The 19,648-nt window shown below is 40.3% G+C and overlaps 1 protein-coding gene across 1 annotated transcript in view; it reads left to right on the top strand.

Annotated features, from left to right (window-relative positions):
• Positions 1-19,648, top strand: part of LOC124163742 (leishmanolysin-like peptidase) — a 357,882-nt gene that overhangs the window by 25,253 nt on the left and 312,981 nt on the right. The gene's annotated exons all lie outside the window — the stretch shown is intronic.

Below are 19,648 nucleotides of genomic sequence, written 5' to 3'. Positions count from 1 at the left end.
GAGGCATTTTAACAAAAATATCTTCTCCCGTGTGTAGTGCCAGGGTGCGAAGAAAACTCCCGGACTGGACCCCAACTTCAAGTTTTTAGCTTTCCAAAAGATCCTGAGTTGAAGACCAAGTGGAATTGGGCGAACACGAGCGACAATTTCACCATCAGTAAAAAAAGTCATCAATACTTTACCTTCATCTGCTGCGTTTACTTAATGTAATTAATGTTAACCGAGGAAATCGCGAGGGAAATATTTTCTACAGAATAGTTTTTTTTATCTAAAAATTGCATACACGAAGTTGAAGTAATGTGACTAAAACGTCAATTAAACAACATTTGGTGATCATCGACTGTGATCAGCAATTAATGAATAAAGTCGTCGATGCGGTCAACAATCATGAACGATTGTGTCGATACTTGACTTTTCGATTGGACTCAAGCGACTACGTTTCGCCTACTTTTACTTAGGATTATTCTTTTTGTCTGCTCGTGAGAAGACCCTGTTGCAGAATCACACACGTTTGCTGATTGTAGCGCAGTCGTCAAAGGCCCTCAAGTTTTCTCGAGAGTGCATCGGGGAGTGAAACCTGTCGAAGTCGCGTCTTAATTGGCTTCGCCTGCTCTTCAAGGCTTCGTCTCTCCGTCCGTCTTCAAAGACGGAGAAGAAATCTCCTTTTCGAGGGCACAATATTATAAAATGTTTGAGTCTGGTCGTCGTGGCTCACCTTCTTGATTGCGTGACGAAGCTTCTTTTCTTCTGCGTAAGCCTTAACTCGCGTGATGAGCGACGCGTGAGGTCGATATTCTGTCCTATCGGCCGAACTATCCATCGAACCGCTAATTTCGGCGTGATATATTTCAATGGTAGGCAGCGATTCCTCTTGCGTTTATCTATTTTACTGGACAATGTTTCGCCTCCGTTCCAGTGGGCTTCCTCAGGTCCACTGAAGTGTCGATGCAGATATTTATATATACACCCTGTTTGGCGCCTTCTTGTGTGCCCTGATTTGTCGAGATCTTTGAAGACCCGTTTCCATGCGCTGGAGAGAGTGTAGCCGTCTTCACGGTTGAAGTTTTTGGGTGTTTTGGCGATTCCATTTGCCTCCCTCATGATCATTGGATAGCAGCGGCCTTCTTTGCTCAAGAGAGAGGCGTTGTCGATGTCAATATTGTGGGTCGGCCCTCTCCATTGGTGTTCCCCCTTCGCTGTCTGGCTGAATTGTCTATTTTTTACGGCCCTTTTGTGGTCTTGGACTCGGCATTTTGGTACTCTTGAAGTCTAGCAGATTTAGGAATCGCCGCAGCTGACTTTAATCTGGTATACTCCTCCACAGATGTCTTTAGGGTGGTGGCTGTCGTGATGACGAGGTCTTTCGCCGTTTTTCTTTTCCGATGGAAGCAGCGTCTGAGAGAGAGAGAGCATGCTAGGTGGAATAATGATTTAATTACTCCGCTTTTCTGTTGAGGTTGGTGATGGGAGTCTGCATGGAGATATCGGTCCGTGTGGGTCTTTTTACGAAAAACGGAGTGTCCCAAAGACTCATTTTCTTTCTTCTCCACCTGGACGTCTAGAAAAGGCAGGCGTTTGTTCGTTCCCTCCCCCATGGTGAATGTTATGGCGGCATTTTGGGCGTTGAGGTGTATTTTCGTGACACCCTCCATGGCTCCAGAAAAGGTTCATGACGTTCTCAAATCTGTTGAATCACGAATACAAGTCGACGCATTATTTCTAGATTTTAAGTAAGCTTTCGATGCCCCTATCTCACAACAAAATACAAATTACAGTCATGCGGATTAAACGAAACAGTGATAAACTGGATGAACGACTTCCGGAGTTAATAGGTGAGCAAAATGTAGTTCGCGACGGAATTAGCTCTAATGTAAATAAAGTGACATCAGGTTTCCCACAAGGAGGCGTAAGAAGTCCTTTTTTGTTCATTATTTTCATTAATGACCTTTGCTCCCGAATTTGCTGTAAAATACGTTTATTTGATGACGACGCGATTCCTCATCTATCGCGAAATTAGTGATCACTCTGATTTTGAAATTCTATCATCGTATTTAAACGAATTCAATTGTGGATCCAAGGATGGGGACTCGAACTTAATCTGAGCAAATGCACGGCGGTACATTTCTTGCGGAGGTCGTCAAACTATACCCATGTTAATAGTGTGGGATAGTATTAGCATAAAGGCAGCAAACGAAGTGAAGTTCCTGGGTGTTACGATACCTTGAAGTCTCTCGTGGGGAACACATGTACTAAGGAGTATTTGTGGCAAAGCCGTGAGGGCGACATGCTCGAGTATCTTGCCTATTATCGATGTTAATGAAAGTGGATGATATTTGTCAGGGTCATGCCAGTTTCCCTTTTTGTATATTGGTGTAACGTTAGCGATTTGTGTCTAACTCTAAGATATTGTACGGATTCTGCAATATCTAATTGGGTACCTTGAATAAAATAGCTCTTTTTTGGGGAGCTATTTTTTTCGAGAAATTCATTACTATGCATTTTTTTTTAAGAATTCAACTCGAACTGCTTCGTATCCTACCATGATAGCGTATCCTTCGTATGATACCATGATGCTGGGATAGCAGCAAGGTGCTCTTGGGTTATCCCGTAGCTGTTCAACTAGGATTTTCCTTTAAAAATTCGCGAATGCGTTCCTGAACGCTTCCTTCGTGGCGGCTTAAGACATCTTATATTTTTTAATTATTAACTCGCGCTCATTAGCGGATAAATTTTGATAATTTTTTGCATTTTAGCAAGGCACGCTCTTTGTCGCCTCAATGATTTTCTCACTTCCGCGTCATCCCATGCCGGTTCGCTACCTTCCTTTTTTTTATTTTACTAGGGGTATTGCTTTTGATTCCCGAAGTTACGAGCAAAAGAAAAGCTTTCCAAGTACACTCTACATTTAATTTTATAACTGATTCTTGAAACGCCTGGAAAGCATATTCCAGATGACTCCTAAACACATCAAAATTATCCCTCTCAAAAATGAAAACTTGCCGCTCTTGTTTGAAATTTTTATCGATATTGAAGGAAAAGTTAGCAGTTACTACTCTTTGGTCACTGATTCATCCGACGGTGCTCACGTTCATTACCTGATGTGGTATATTAATCGCTTAAAAGTAAAAAATTCTTTCTCCTCTGTTAGGTACAGATGATATTTGAAGCTACGCATTTGATTTAAAAGCGTGCAATAACGCCACCCACCAGACATGAAGCTATGCGCCTCCTAATCTATGTATAGAAGGTACTTTGAAATGTCCAACTATGTGCAATCAAACTTCTTTAGGGATGCTATACTGTTTATTTGGGTTTCCAACAGCGATGAATTATATGAGTTGGGTGGTCTATAATACGAGCTTACCTATATAGTTTTTGATTTAATGGAACACCACAAAGATTCAACGTTGGTCTTAGTCACGGTTTCCGCTTGGTTGACGATTGAATTTTTTATAGCTATGAATACTCCGCCTCCAGCTCCATTTATTCAATCTTTCTGATTAACGGTGGACGATTTTGGGAAGTCTTCGCTATCTGAATCATCATCCGTTAGCCAACGTTCTGTCCTGTAATGACGCTACACTTCGTATTACGGATTAAATGGTGGAATTCAGGAATGTTATTCCTTAGACTACGGCAATTAACCTCTGCCGCTGTTATTACTTCAGAATACGTATTATTGCTATTCGGGAGTATCTCTGATTCGCCCATGTCGATTAAGCTATTTTTAGGTCCTATATTCATATTTCCTGGAACTGCAGATTTTTTCATTTCACCGTCTAAATGGCTTGAACCTTCTGATTTCAGAAATTCCCAATCTTAGCATTGATGTCCGTTGGTGATGATGGCCATACATTTTATTGGGAGAGATCTTATTCCGATTTTGACGGTTCGTTTTTGCGGCTGTGAGGACGAAACCATCTGCTTCGACCAAGATACCTCGCATTCTAGAGAAAAATTTTTATCTTGGAAAATTTCGATTGCCTGTGTTGGGGACGTGAGTGTTTCGACCTCGACCACGCGACCTCCCCCCTCCCTTCCCCCCTAAGTAGGGAGGAGGCGAAGGGGGGGTTTCATCGCGATTTTCCTCCTCAAGTGAATCGGCGGCGTTTCTCTGTGCGCCGCGGCGTTTCACGGATGAACTTCGGTCGGAGGCGCTAGAGACTCGAGAAGCACCGGTTGTTTGAGCAATTGAGATTGGATAACCCGAGTAGCGACTCGGAGAACATCACATTAGAACTCCACTACATTTCCAGGTCTGACAGAAACGATTAATTGAGAGGGATATTTTTCCTTACGGATAGGTGTGGGAATTCGTTTTTCCCCCCCTCGGTAGAGGACTTAAATTAACTGCTAGTTGTAATTTCGTTGGAGCATTTCCCTTTTATTTCCTAACGGCTGGTGTCCTATAAATAGTGTGTCCCTCTCCTATTGACGGGGTAGGATGTAGATTGGATACAAGGTGAAGAGGTGAAGGACACGGACTTGACCGATGTAATCCACCATCTTGAATCTCGAAGGTGGCGAGAATTCAAGCTTTACGTGCAAATAAACGGGACACACAAGGAAAAAGAAACACAATTTTCTCACAATATAATCGATGCAGCAAAGTGAAATTTTGGTAATACATAGTTTATAAAATAAAAATTTATGGTACCTATTGGATTTTGAGGCTACGGTCCTCGGTTCGACTCTGGAAATATTATCAACTCACGGGAAAAAAATTCGCAGTAGGTACATCTCTCGAGGTGCATCGGTTCCAAGGAGGCTTTCGTCAGTGAAATCGGTCAATAGTTCCAAAATTCCTTATTTAGAAAGTCAGGCACATGAAATTCTCCACAGTTTCAGGAAATTTTGGTATGCATGCTAATGCGGGCGGTTTTTACCCTGAGGACCTTGGTTCGACTATGGAAAAATTTCTAACCCACGCGACAAAATATTTCGTATTACAGCGCTCCAAGTCCTACTTCCTTATTTAGAAAGTCAGTAACGTGAAATTTTCCATGGTCATAGGAAATTAAAACATTTCGCACTTGAGTTTAGGTTCTAAGATTCGCTTATTACTTTCCTACTTAGGGTTACCAATCAACGAGTGTTGCAGCATTGATAAGTAATCATTGAATGCTTATTAATCGGCTAGAGTGGAAGCCTATGCTGCTTAGTTTGAACTTAAAAATATTGCCAATATCATAAATGTGATACTAGAACCATCTGCATGCAAATATTCCAAAAAGCATGATTAATAATCTGACACAATGTGCACTCAGGTGAACCTCTAAGTATACATTTAAGGTTTTACAAATGACGGCAATTAATGAGTACATATAATAACATTAATTGGAAGAGGAAGGATTCCAAACTCATTCACTGATTTTTAAGGCGAATGATGCAGCACGGAGCAAATCGAGCAATTGCACCCAGACCATCAACAATGAAAAGACGTACTGAACTGAAATTAAATCTAAATAAATAAAATAACTGAAGCATATGCCCGCTAAACTGTAGAAAGTAGTTGTACAAATTCTAGAATACTGAACTCATGTTTTAATCGATAGGTATATCACGGGTTGAAATGCACTACAGGTAAGGTACCGACATGATGCGTTTTGAATAAAAAAATAATTAATACCCGGCTAAATGCATGAGAATACCCTAGAAAGGAAAGGCATTGTGCATTTCCACATGAAGTCAAAATACAAAGAATTTAACATTGATGGAGAGAGAAATAAAACATCCGGGTCCATCATAATCACATCCTTATGTCATAACTCACTACAATCTCCACGGTTAAGTTAATCACAAAACTGTGTATATTTTCGCAAAAGTCATATTTTGACCATTAAGACGGATAGTCATGTACAATAGAATATGCGTCCAGGACGAATAAAATATAACTTTTTTGAAACTGTTGTACATTTGACTGAAATAATTTCAAAACCGATGCACATGAGTGAAAGGCTAAAAAATTCATATAAAGATGCACTGCAATAATGTCTAGATTTCATGGAAAGAAATTTTCACAAATGCTGGCAAAAATAGCAGTGAGGTCCACACATCGGGTATCACCCTCGGGAGCAAAAATCTAGACAGCCGCTTAATGTATATTCTCATCCTGGATGAAGAATAGCTGCTTTTCAAACAGTACATGAATACCCACTCCCCACCAGGCTGCTAGAAAACACAACATAAATCATGAAACAAAAGTACACAAAAGGTTAAACAATGTAATTAGTTTAGCAACCCATTCCTATTGAGATGCACAAGTAGTAGGTACCTACACGGGAAATCAATACTCGAAAGAAAAAAATTTATGATCAGTCAAGTTGTTTGTACAGGTCAGTGCTAAGAGTACCCAACAGCACATATATGAGGATCCTGAAAAAATCAGATCTCTGCAATTATGTTTGCAGTTAATACAAGGATATCTTCAAATATGTGGATCGTACAACACAGCAACCCCATACCTGTAGCCATTGACTTCTAAAAATATGCCGATATTCCTCCTGATGTACAAAATGTATCTATTTGATAACCCAATAACATCCTCTCAAGATCCCAATGGAAATCCTTGCCTACCCGAAAAAGAATTACAAACAGTATTTGAAACAATATATCCTACATAACTTTCACAGGTTGCAGTAGCATCTCACATATTAACCAAACATGATCATCATCACTGGTCAACTATCGTAGGATTGGTTTGACGCAGCTCTCCACTCAGTTCTCCTATCAGCTAATCTTTTCACACCTACGTAGTTCTTCTCTTTCACATCTCTCTTTACTTGTTCCATATATTTTGTTCGAGGTCTTCCTTTTCCATTCTTGCCTTCCACCTGTCCTTCGACGATTGTCTTCATCAGGCCATCATGTCTCAAGATGTGACCTATAAGGTTGTTCCGTCTTCTTATTAAGGTTTTATGAGGCTTCTCTTCTCTCCTACCCTTCTTAGGACTTCCTCGTTACTAACTCGGTCGATCCATTTGATTTTCATCATTCTTCTGTAGCACCACATTTCAAAGGCCTCTATCCTTGCTTTCTCCGCTGCGGTCATTGTCCATGACTCACTTCCGTGTAGGAGCATACTCCAGATGTAGGTTATTATAAATCGTTTCTTTACTTCCATACGTAAGTTTCCTGCTGTAAGCAGTTCATTCTTTTGATGGAAAGCTCTTTTCGCCTCGGCTATTCTGTTGACAATTTCTTTCTTGCTTCTCCCGTCACTAGTTATCTTGCTTCCCAAATAACAGAATTCATCCACCTCTATCAGTTTTTGCCTCCCTATTTTAATGTTGGTCTTGACTTCTTCACTTCTGCTGCATACTAAGATCTTGGTTTTCTTCGTGCTTATTTTCAGTTGATATCTACTCATTACCCTACCCATATTAGCCAGAATATTTTCAAATCCTTCTCTGTTTCTGCTATAACGGCTATGTCATCGGCAAATCTTAGCATGCTAATTTTTTATCCATGGATATTCACTCCCAATTCCTTTTCTTTGATTTCATTAATGGCTTTCTCAATGTAAACGTTGAAAATTACGGGTGACAATGTACAGCCTTGTCGCACTCCTTTCTTAATTCTTGCTTCTACCAAACATGATAATAAAGTTAAAATGTCATTCAACATTACCATTTGCCCGCAGTGTGAAAGGCGGTTCATAACAATGTGTAAGGTTTCATATTCTCCAGTAACGTTCCTACTAATACACCCAGTTCCCAAACTCAATGTAGAAAAAGAATTATTTAGCCGACAAAAGTGTAAGAAAACTGTGCACATGAACATTATTGAAACGAGATCTAACTCTCTTCCATGACCATACCATTTCTTTTATAAATACTCCTCATGAGGCTGCCAACTTCATCACTACAGTGCGCTATATTACGCGAATTCAACATGCGCGAGACAAAACGGGCCAATTGACCTTGGAATCGTAATGAGAGAGATCGAATGAACGTCAGCAGCGTTAAACAATGAAAGCTTAAACTTTAATAAATTATGATTCATTAGATGTGATTTTTTTCGCTAATTCACCTAAAAACGCGAAATTTCGTTTTTATATACTGAATTCGTGTTATTTCGCGATGTCGCGTCTCGCAAATTCACGGATCTCTATCTATAGGTAATGCGTTATTCCGAAACCAACCCTTCTGTTGAAATGAAAGGTGATTGCTCTCTCCCACAATGATTTCTTCTCTCTGAATGTAATGCGTAGGTAGGGTGGCTCACTGCACCAAATGATACCTATAGCTCTGTGAGCCGAGACGCGTCGTAAGAATTCAATCATTGTGTCAGTCAGTGTGCAAGCACCTTTCATTTCAATATGTCGATCCTCTGCCTCATAACGCCTGAGTCAGTTGAACCCCAACCCTCCTTTATTTATTTGCATGGTTAACTGAATCTAGCTACCGACTAAGACTTTATTCCTATTCTCATATTCTGTAGAAAGCTTGAATAAATCGTTTGTGAGAAGTAAGTGATCTGCTCTGCAAGATAATTTATGCAGTTGGCGGCTGCTTAAGTCGTTGATTGTGCTGCGATTTTTACGACTTCATTAGGAACTCGATTCGAATGAAAACCTCTTCGTCTCTTTCTCCTCATCGTGTTATTATTTTTATTGCCCCCGTACATGCTATGCATATTGATTCAAGGTCGGCCTTGAATTTGTGAAAAAGAAAAATTAATGCCGTTATTCCATTATTAAAGATGTCGTAATATATATTTTCTGTTACGCATGGAAGCGGCATTTTATAGTGAAGAAAGCGTTGAAATGGTCCAGTTCAATGTTCACCTGCTGTGAACACCGCGGATGCTATTCCTCTATTCATGTCTTAATACATTGTGCCCAGCACCCTTATCTGCTTTGGTTGCAGTATTTACCTTCAATTAGGTACTGTATTGTACGCACAAATGGGTATAAATCGATCACCGTCACTCACAGACACTCTGTTCCCGCAGTGGTTTCATGTTTTCATCTGAGGAAGTGTGTTTTCTTGGCTGATGCTTAAAGCGAGTTTTCTCGGGGTTCCTACCGCGTGGGGCTGCGAACCCGAGACTACTTCGTCGTTAATCTTTGGCTGGGATGTCCAATTGAAACTGATCTGGGGCCGTATTCTGTAACTCCAAACCGATCGGTGCGGCACCGATTCGTCGGGTGCGACGTCACACCGACTCCCGGTAAGAAGTCGTGCGATTCTGTACGAACCCGATCGGTGCGGCACCAACGAGAGGACGGGAGATCATCGGTAGCCGTACCGACAGCAAAAAGGTGTCGGTACGGCCACCGACTAGTGGGTTTCATGAACTCCCCGGTGCGCATTGTACGTTTTATTTTGTTTTTACCTCATCACCGAGTAAATAATGAGGTTTTCTGCAATGTTATCTTTTTCTGCCCTTTCGAATACGCCTCTATAATTCACTGTGTCATCATCTATATTAATTACCTTGGCAGAAATATAAGATAATGGTTAATAAACATGAGGTTTGCTAACATATAATGACTTTCTCTCATTTATGTTACCACTTTCACTCGCTTGTAATACGCTTTATTTCTCTCTATCATCATTTATTTGCTCCTTTGACATAAAAAAGATATTTTTGATTAAATATGAGTTTTGCCGCAATGTTATCACTTTATATCACTCTGAATAGGCGACTGTTATTTCACTCAATCATCAATTTGGCGTTTCTCTCGGCATAGAAATAAGATCTTTTTATGTAAGTATGAAGTTTGCCACAGCGGTATCAGTTTCTTTCATTCGTAACAGGCAACTATATTTCATTTCATCGTCAGCCATTGATTCCCTTGACGATAAAAGAAGATATTTGTTAATAAGTATGAGGTTTACCGCAATATTATCATTTTCTCTCACTTGGAATGCGCAACTTATACATATGTATTTCACCCACTCACAATTTCTTTACTTCCTCGTCATTACACTTCTTTAAATTACACCCAGCTCCATATTGTTATGGCAATTTCCTAACTTGTTCCTCTAATATGACATTTACATTTGCATTTGAATCCTACGTTCACGTTCCATGGTATGTTATTTTCGTCTGCTACGGTGCCAATGGCATAACCTTCCGTTGATAACATTTAGACGGAACTTACTTAATGGCAACTATATTACCAAATCATGAATAAATAGCATTATACGGAACGAATATTTAAAAAAAGAAACTACGATCTCAAGGATAGTTTCAATAATTCATTCCAGCAACAATCTCCATCACATACAAACTTCATTGTGATGTTGTAATATTGTTTCCTTCGATTCTGTAGGTACAGCATTACTACCACACATTATATAAGCATTGTTAACAACTTATCCAATATCGTTTATCTTAATCTAGCAATAAGTCGTAATTTCCGCAAATAAAAAGATTGAGTATGACGACAACAAACTGTGCCAATGAGTCTTCACTTGTTTTTCCCCTTCTTTCATTGGTGGAGACACGTGAAACTTCGGACATAGTCGGATTTTCCCTGTTTGGGAAGGAGAGGGAACCGTACCGACTGGTTTGAAACCGACGACCTTACAGACTCGCTGAAAGTGTCGTCGTCGGTGCGGAATCCATTGTCGGTACGGTTTGATGTCCAGTCGGTGGGCTTGAAAGGGAAACCGACCGGTGCGGCACCGACGAAATACAGAATACGGCCCCTGGTTGTATTCGACTTGTAGCATTTTTTTAAGGTTACAACGATGTGTGCGTATTGCAGTAACTGTAAGTTTGTGTTCAGTGTGATGTCATCAGATATACGCTTTATATTCAAATTAAATGCTATTAGATATATTGAGGATATATTGGGCGATAAAAGTAATGATATTGAAATCTCTGAATGACACGCAAGTGTCGAAAACGTTATCGATTTAATGTGTAAAATGAAACTAAGTTTTATTTTAATGAGTAATATCATAACTGTCCACCACTTGAATCCGAAAACCATTCTATTTATTAACGATAGAATAGTTAATAATGAGAAAAAATTAAATTGCCTCGAGTTATTGGGTGTATTTTAAACTACATTGAACATGCAACTTCCCCATTTTTAGAAGAAATGAGGAAGTTAAACTTTTTTCATATTCAAATTCGGTTGTTTTGCTGCTTTTCCGAATGTCTTCCATTTATATTTTGCTGAATAAACACTTTTTCAGTGAAAATTTTCGTTGGTTTGCTTGTTAATAATGCGTTCAACGGAAAAAAGTTACGTGGCCCCCCTAGTGTCCCGAAAGTTGGTTTCGCCGAAGTTGCCGCCCCCGAAGTCCCTTAAAAATCTGAAAATTCAACAAGGCGTTCCTTGGTTGGGCTCACGCGCTCTTATCGTTTGATTCTCATTCCCGAGTTCGCACTCTTCCTCTGCACTGGAACTGTCGATGAACTTGAACATAGGATTCGCTCCGCTGCGGAACCTGGCCTGAGGGGAAGCGTGTGTGTGAGACAGCCAAGTTTGAAAGAAATGTTAAGAAAAAAACATTTGCCAACTGTCATTATCGTGACCTCTAACAAGAAACTCATTCATTCTCAGTGGATAGTGTTAGTGTGCAGACCACGGTGTACATATTATCAAACGGCGTTCATATTTCTGTGGCGAGTTTAGTGGGATGTGGATGTTGGATCTATGTCACTGCCACTGCTTCAGGGAAGCGATGCGATGAAACAGTGCTTCCATTTTGATCCGCGTGTTTGACTCGTTCGTGATTCTCAGTTCTCGAGTCTCAGACGGAACGACAAGTAATCATATTCTGCTCATGTTTAATGTTCCCCTCAAGATGATCCCTTATCTTGTGGAAAAGGAACTTGCTCCCTTAAGGAAAAAGCTAAGGGAAATTACGCCGAATTTTTTAGTTCAGTTAACGTTAGTAGCTTCGTGTGGGGTGCACTATACCGCTATTTTACCCTCGCCTATCCTGACCGATTTAGAAATATAGACGCGCCGGAAGAGGAAAATCACGAGTTTTTCCGACGTTTTTGTGGGGTGAAATCGTACTGTTTGCACAAAAACTTACTTGTTAGCTTGATAAGGTTTATTCCTCACCTGTTTCGTAATTTTAATTTTTTTTTGCGTCCAAGATTTAAGTTTCTTATTCACGTTCTCTAATACTCGGCTGGTTGGTTTCTCAACAGCAGAAACGACTGTAAAGCGATATTAAACGTAAAGCACGTACTTTTGTAGCGTAAAATAGTTCATCCCAATTTAGTCATTAATAACGCTAGGACTGTTCGTAAGATGCTGTAGTTTCCTGGAAAATTGTGTGAAAAGCTTTACTTATCAATGCTTTTCCAATTTCTTTCTGTATTTCTCTTGGTTCACGATCTCCAACACATGAACCTATATGACGAGAATTCTCGACATTTATTATTAGACGTGTCATTCTTCCGCCTCATATGCAAGTTAAACGTTAAGGTTGGCTTTGATTCCCGAAAAATATATTTAGTATTTCAAATTCACACACACGTCGCCTCAGGTGAATATAGAATCATAATTGCAGATATAGAGGAGAGAGAGTCAGTAACATGAACACATGACGATGACACAGCGGTGACACCGTGTTGGTGGAATAGAGGCCGAAAACAGATGGAAAATTTTCACGTTTCCGGACGGACGCTCAGGCCACCGAACTATCAAGCATGAATATTACAAAAGAGGATCAGTCTCAAGTCTGAGGTCTCTTGAAGTGTTGTCACCCACCGCGTATTTAAGTGGGTTTACAAAAGTCGCCACTCACGTCGCTGACGGACTAAGCGATCCGAGTTTCACGGGGAAATGAGGGCTGTTAACAGAAATTTAGATTCATGATAATGTTATTTATCAAGTCAATAACTCTTCAATGCTGTTCCTCGCAATAACAATCCTTATAATGTAAAATATTGGAAAAAGTAGATCGAATTGGACTCATCATTACACCGAAGATATTTTTGAAAGCCGATTAAAATGCGACCGAATTGGCAACAGAAATCAGCCTTCTATGGCATGGAATAGAAGGGATTAATTACCTAGTGTTATGTTTGATTTGTAATAATATTTGTAATAGGTGTAAAAAGGCTCTCACCAAATTTTATCATTGAGCGCTGAATATTTTCGCCCCTAGAGCAGGTTGAAGTTTCAACTTGAATTCCGCGCCAAAAACGCATTTCTCGGGCGACGATGACGATGGCATTGGTGACGTGTTAACCTTATGATATATGCATTGCATGCATACGGAGCGCATTATTGTGTATGTTATTTCAAGTATAAATAAAAATTAGTTAAAATGGAGAATTTTAAATGAGTGGGAGAAAACCTAAAGTATACTGTTGTTTGCCGACAATTGAATCTATCTCTCGTAGAGCGCCAGAAAAGTAGTTTTTGTTTCGTCGAACGACCCAGACCGAAGAAGGCGGTATTACAACGTTGCATGGAGACAGCATATTCCTTCAGAAATAGGCTGCTACAGAATTTGTGAGAAAAATTTCAGTGTGAGTCATTTCTGCTTTTCAAAGAAATTTAGTTCCCATAACTCATTTTGTTGTCTTTGGCCACGCATCGCAGATATTTCGTGTGTGCTTAAATATATACGCCCTAAACGTAAAATGTTACTTTTTAATTAAAAATATATCATTCTGCCTCAATTAATGTTGGGTTTAATGATTATTTCGTGTGCATTTACTGCATATTTTCCCAGGTTTTCACTCTTTATTTCTATCTTGCGCATTGAAAGCCAGCCACTGCAACGGAAAGGGTCTTCGACGCTGACATAGTGATATGTCGAGTATTACGAAGTAACGCATGATTATCTCAAATTTCTACTCCAGGAAATACTACGATATCGTATCACTCACAAAAAGCAGAAATAAGCACACTAGACACCGGGAGGTATTGCCAGGTTGATAAATAGAAGCACGAGTAGTATATAATGAACACGGATAACTTTGCAAGTCATAAAACAAAACAGAGAAACCTGAGGCAAGTGCGTGTTGAATGAAATATATCTAATTGTTTGAACTATCATTAATCGAAACGGAATAAGAGTCAAGTAAGACAACGAAATGTGTGTCTCCTTGCGACACTCATGAGATTCATACGCTGAAGCTCATAGCGGACCTTTAAAGTTATTTATCTCTGGAAAAAATCGAATTTGAGGTCTGAAAATTTGCTTGTGTGTTTTTCATCAATATCTTTTTGGTTTTAAATGTCCAAAAGAAATTTTTAATTTTGAGTGTTCCCTACTATTTGGCCTCCCTTGCTATCGAGGCTGCTTTTATCTCCAATATTCTCGGCGGGGAGTTTATGCGACCTGATGTAGCCCAAGTTATGGCCTAGAGATGGCTCTGGTCACACTTCCCGCCAAGAATTGCGCCTGTTTCCTGCGACAGCGTTTCAATTGTCGTTTTCCTTGGTCGAGCCACACTTCGCCTCGTATTTCCTCGGAGCATTGTCTCCATTTTATTGCCTTTCATTCACAACCCTCTCTCTCTCTCTCTCACTCATGCAATCTTACCTTATTCTCTACATACCTCAAACTCGCGGCGCTCCGCGCGCGTTCGCTAAAGGTACGTTTTCATAGACGCGTCAAAGGCGCACGCGCGCGACGTTACGCGTCACGTATTCGCGTGAACCGTTCACATGCAAGCGAAAGCGAACCTGCGCGTAGGATGTGCTTGCGCGACATCTACGGCAAAGAAGAAATTATAAAAAAAAAGAAACGACACGACCGTGTGTGATTGTTGCAAACTAACTTTCAGATATATGAGTTGGAGTGTATTTCTGCGAACATATTTGAAGGGAAGAAATGGATGCAGTACTGCCATTGAATCCTGTACAAATGGAATGGAGGTTTAATGCCTTATTGGACCTTGTTTTACTAAGAAGACGGCGATATGCAAGAAAAAGGTGGTGGGTTCGCCCAATATTTGAGATACGCAGAAGGCAAGGAGAGTACCATCATCTCCTCCAAGAGATGGGGCTTAACAACCGCGAGTCATTTTTTAATTACTTAAGAATGTCCCCAGAAATGGTTTATTTAGAACTCTCGAATTCTGATGAAATTTATCAAAATTTTCGGTCGTCATATGGCTCATTGAAAACTTTTAGTAACAATTACCAAACCAATTTGATAAATTATATCAAACTGGTTTGGTAATTGATACCGAAATGGCCACAGCAGTTCGAGAAAAACTATCAAAATCAAAAGATAATAAAACATACGTAGCGTGCACATGTGAAATATTTTCAATCCAGAAAACACTTATGATTTAAAATCATAAAATTAATAGTTTAACGTAAGTTTATGCCAAAAATATACATAAAAAAGTAAAAACAAATATTCCTGCTAGCAGCATCGAACGTGGGCCCTCCGCATGGTGGCGTTGGGAGCTAACCACTGGGCCAATTCGGTTGCCATGACGTAAGCCTACACAAACACAGTAATATTTTATTAATGTTCATAATCAACCTTTGCGTTGAAATGTGAATAAGATGTGATTAAACTTTCCCTTTGTAAGCTTAAGAGTAATACTTGATGCACACAATTGCACTAAGTAGTTACACCATATCCATATCTAGTGCATATGCGCAAGAAAACTTTGTTTGTACGCTTTTTACATCGATCTAGAGGTGATTTTAACGTGCTGGGTGATATCCTTAGCATGGATTGCGTCTAGTATGACGACTTTAATCACGTCATTCAACATGATCGCGAATGATTATGCCTCAGGAATACCTCCAATTAAGGTTTTTATGTGTCGAAATACACAAACATCTCCTAACAGCTTTAATATCCATGATAATACGCTGTTCAATCATTGTCTTTGATGCACCGGCTTACGGATAACATTGCAATGCAAAGCAGAAATAAACAGAAAAATGAACGTAAATAAAATTAAAACTTTATAGCCATCACAAATAATAAAAACAAAATCATTTCTACCAAATTACCCGGATTTCCGAAATGATAACTTCATCAACGAAACCTCGCTGGTCGGCCATGTTTGAGATTCTACGCGTCCCACGCGTCGAAAGTTGAACCGTAGCCTACGTTATATACAAGGCCGTCCAACGTCGGGAAAAGGCTGGGACAGCGCACGTAGTTGAGTCTTCGGCCGGTAGAGGCGCTCTTTTGAGAACATGAATTACATGAGATCTTACGGGAAATAGCAACGGAACTGATGAAATTACGTTATTTTTATCTTAAGAGAGGCTCTAAATTCTTTCTAATACTTTTAAATATACATAATACCCAGCAAGCCACCTTTAGGGTGTTTGGCAGGGGAAAATAATGAAGAATGAGAAAAAGCGAGGATATTTATTTTAAGGAGGTCTCGAGAAAATTAGTCCTAAGGCGATTGATTTTGGACCCTATTGCAAAACATTTTTCGATGGAAATGATTACTCACTAACCAAAACTTACCAAATATACAAGAATTGCCATGAGAAAAAAATCTCCTGAACCGGGAATCGAACTGCGGTCATACCGCCATGCGCGTCTTTAGGGCAGGGTTGAGACTCTTAACCGGTCGTGAAGGGGCCATAACTAGGACTTTTTTCAGGGGGTGCAACGATCAGTTTGCCACTATCCCTCCCGTGATCCCCTTCTCTCTTCCACCCCTAAAATATAATACCTCTGTAATCCATTTTTTTATTGTGCGTTAGTTGAAATTACTCGCCGTATGTATGCTGTGAAGAACTTTTATTAATATTAGTTTAAAATGATTTTTAATTATTTTGGCTAACTAATTTAATTATGAAAGTTAAATAACTTTTCTAATAAATGTTTCAAAATTTTCTGCTCCCCTCTCTGAAATCTTCGCCAGAGGCACACGCCCCCCTGCAACGCCCTAGCTCCAGTCTTGGGTTGCGGCTTCATTGAAGTCCTTTTTTCCCGCGTTGACATCCTTGACGAACCACAAGGGTTTAAAATCTAGCAGTGACGGATATAGATCTGCACCAACTAGGTGGGGGGCCTATTTTCGTGAATTACTACACAACCAGGGGAATTTCCCCCTAGCCGAAGGGGGGTTCGGGGATTTTGAAAGTTAGGATTTTCCAGACTCAAAAACGGCTGTTTTAGACTAATTCATTGATAAAAAAGACACTATATTATGCAGGCGTAGTAGATCGTTTTACCAATGCCAAAGCGTTAAAATAGGCCCTATAAGGTTAAAAATAATTTGTATTTTGACTCGTTATAGTTGGTAAATTTGCCGGAAAATTTTGCTATCTGCTTTAAGTCAAAGTAGTGACATATGAAAATTTCAATTTTTATCTATAGCGTATGTTACGACTCCTAAGCATCTCCCCTCCCCATGGATCCGCCACTCTCATCTTGTACCATGAGCCTCGGAACAATTGCCATGGGAATCAAAGAAAGTCTGCTCAGTGGCCTGGAAATCCAAGATCACAGCCTCGATTCCCGGTTCAGGGGAATATTTTCTCATGGGAAATTCATGGATATATCACCGCCGTTCACGCAGCAGGCTGATTGCGTGAATCGTTCAGGGGCAAGGGGGTCGAACCGATTCTCACCCAATCTCACGTGGAGGGGAGGGGGTCCTGGCAAGTATCACGTCATTTTTTCCGCAAGAAACAGCGTAAAATTGTAAGAAAACTGGGTGGAATTGAGTAAAACGTGTTCCTCTATTAAAATAGTTAAATTATATTTTTTGTGGGAATTTTCACAGATGGCCAACGTTCATTCAGAAGACAGTATTCCATTGCGCGCCTTGTGACCCCATTTCGGCCTCTATTCCTTAGCTACGATTCTAGTCACACCCTTGAGAACATGAGAAATCAGTTTCTTGACCGTAGACTGACATCTGACGGAGTAAACGTTTCCAGTGACTTCGTCAAGTTACTCTACCGACAGCAGGAAAACAGTGAAAACATGTCAAGAACTTGAATTTCAAAACTTTCTACCTCTCTGCGATAGAGTAAATGACTCTGAAGATTGCAAATCACTGTTGCTTATCAGGAAACTCAATGACATTTCTAAGGGCCATGAAACTCCTGCAACGCAACCGGAAGATCTTCTCGAGATATTAAGTAGACCTATTCCAGGTAAGGTTACTGAAAAAGTGTTTGTCGACTGATTAATTATTTGATAGTTAATTATAATTATTATTAACAAATTTCCCCAAGTGACCATCGCTTATATATTTGAAATATATATGAGAGAAGCTGCAGTAGCTTTCGTGGCGGGTTACCTAGTCCGAATCGCAGAGGATAGAACTGAATGTATAGGGTGTCTGGAACCTCTCGTCGCATGTCAAAAAAGTGCTCCCTCACTGTTATTAGTGAATCATTTGAATAGATCATAGATAGATTGTTATCCTAGCAAAAACTTTACATATTTCTCAGTGTAAGCAGTGCGCAAACTTCACAGCAAAATTTTATATTCGGGCAGTACTCTTTCTGCAACGCCAGCTACTTGAAGAGCAATTACTGACATTCATTTTACCAAGATTTCTGAAGGAATTCGCTTGTAAGCAATGCACAAACCCGGTATTGCTTCGTGTAATATTACAAAAAATTTTTAGGCCACTTCTGGACAATTATGCTAAAATGAAACGGACACTGTAACATGGAAGAAGTAACAGCACCTGCGTTTAGGAAAATATCACTTTGTCGGAAATTCCTATAATTTTGAAAACATTATTCCGTGAAAAATACCAAAAAATAAAGGCCAAAATTAAATGAATATGGTAAATGTTAGCATAATCACGAAAAGAGAACTAATTTTGACAAAAATCGCGTCTGTTTCAAATGTTCGCCATTCATTCCCATACGAATTTTGTTCTCAAAACAGCGCCAGCGGCGACAACTGGAACTAACTCCAGACATGCTCATTCTGCCCGTTTACAGCCCACGTTGGACGGCCTTATGAATAACGTAGGCTACGGTTGAACATATTTCATCTCGGGAGACGCGAAGCTAGGCGAACGTACGCGATATCACACGAAGAAATCCGGGCTTCTGATTGGCTGAAAATTTCGCTTTCGCGTCAGTTCGCCTGAAACGCGTTCATGAAAACGTACCTTAAGGGGCCGCGTCCCTAAGAATCCTCGGATCCGGCTTTGCCGTCTAATTTTATGGATGTTCGAATAATTTTTATCTCCGGGGCCTGGGGGAAAAGGTAGCGCCCGCTGTGGTCGGTTTCGTCGGCAACTCCTCAAAACGACTTCGCCGTTCCTCGGACCTATGTCCCATATGTATCCGAAGCTGGCTTCGCCGGCCAGGGGGAAAGGGTAGCGCCTGCCGTGACCGGCTTCACCGGCACACTTGTCTGAACGGTTTAGCCGTTCCCTGAATCTATGCCCCCGAAGTTCCCGTGGCAAGGGGGTTCCCGTAGCACATCCAGTGGCAGTCTTCGCCGGCAAACTCCTCAGATCGGCTTCGCCGAGCCTCGAACCTTAGCCCTCTGTCACTGGGGCCGGCTTCGCCGTTCAGTGGGTAAGGGTACCAAGTGCCCTCCAGTATGTCTAGAAGTGGTCGGGAATTTATATCCATGAGTGAGTCAGTTACCGAGTGGCTGTATATTAGAGATAATGTAATATCGAAATTGTCTGCAGAATATATATTTCTGTGGTTTATAGTTTACGACTGAATTTAGAATTATGTGGTCTTTTCTCTCCTACTCTACTGATTGGTCTACTGATCTCGGAAGTATCCATT

The sequence above is a fragment of the Ischnura elegans genome, chromosome 8 (genome assembly GCF_921293095.1).
Source record: "Ischnura elegans chromosome 8, ioIscEleg1.1, whole genome shotgun sequence".
NCBI lineage: Eukaryota > Metazoa > Arthropoda > Insecta > Odonata > Coenagrionidae > Ischnura > Ischnura elegans.
The sequence above is the reverse complement of the archived record's forward strand: the minus strand, read 5'-3'. Positions and strand labels throughout refer to the sequence as shown.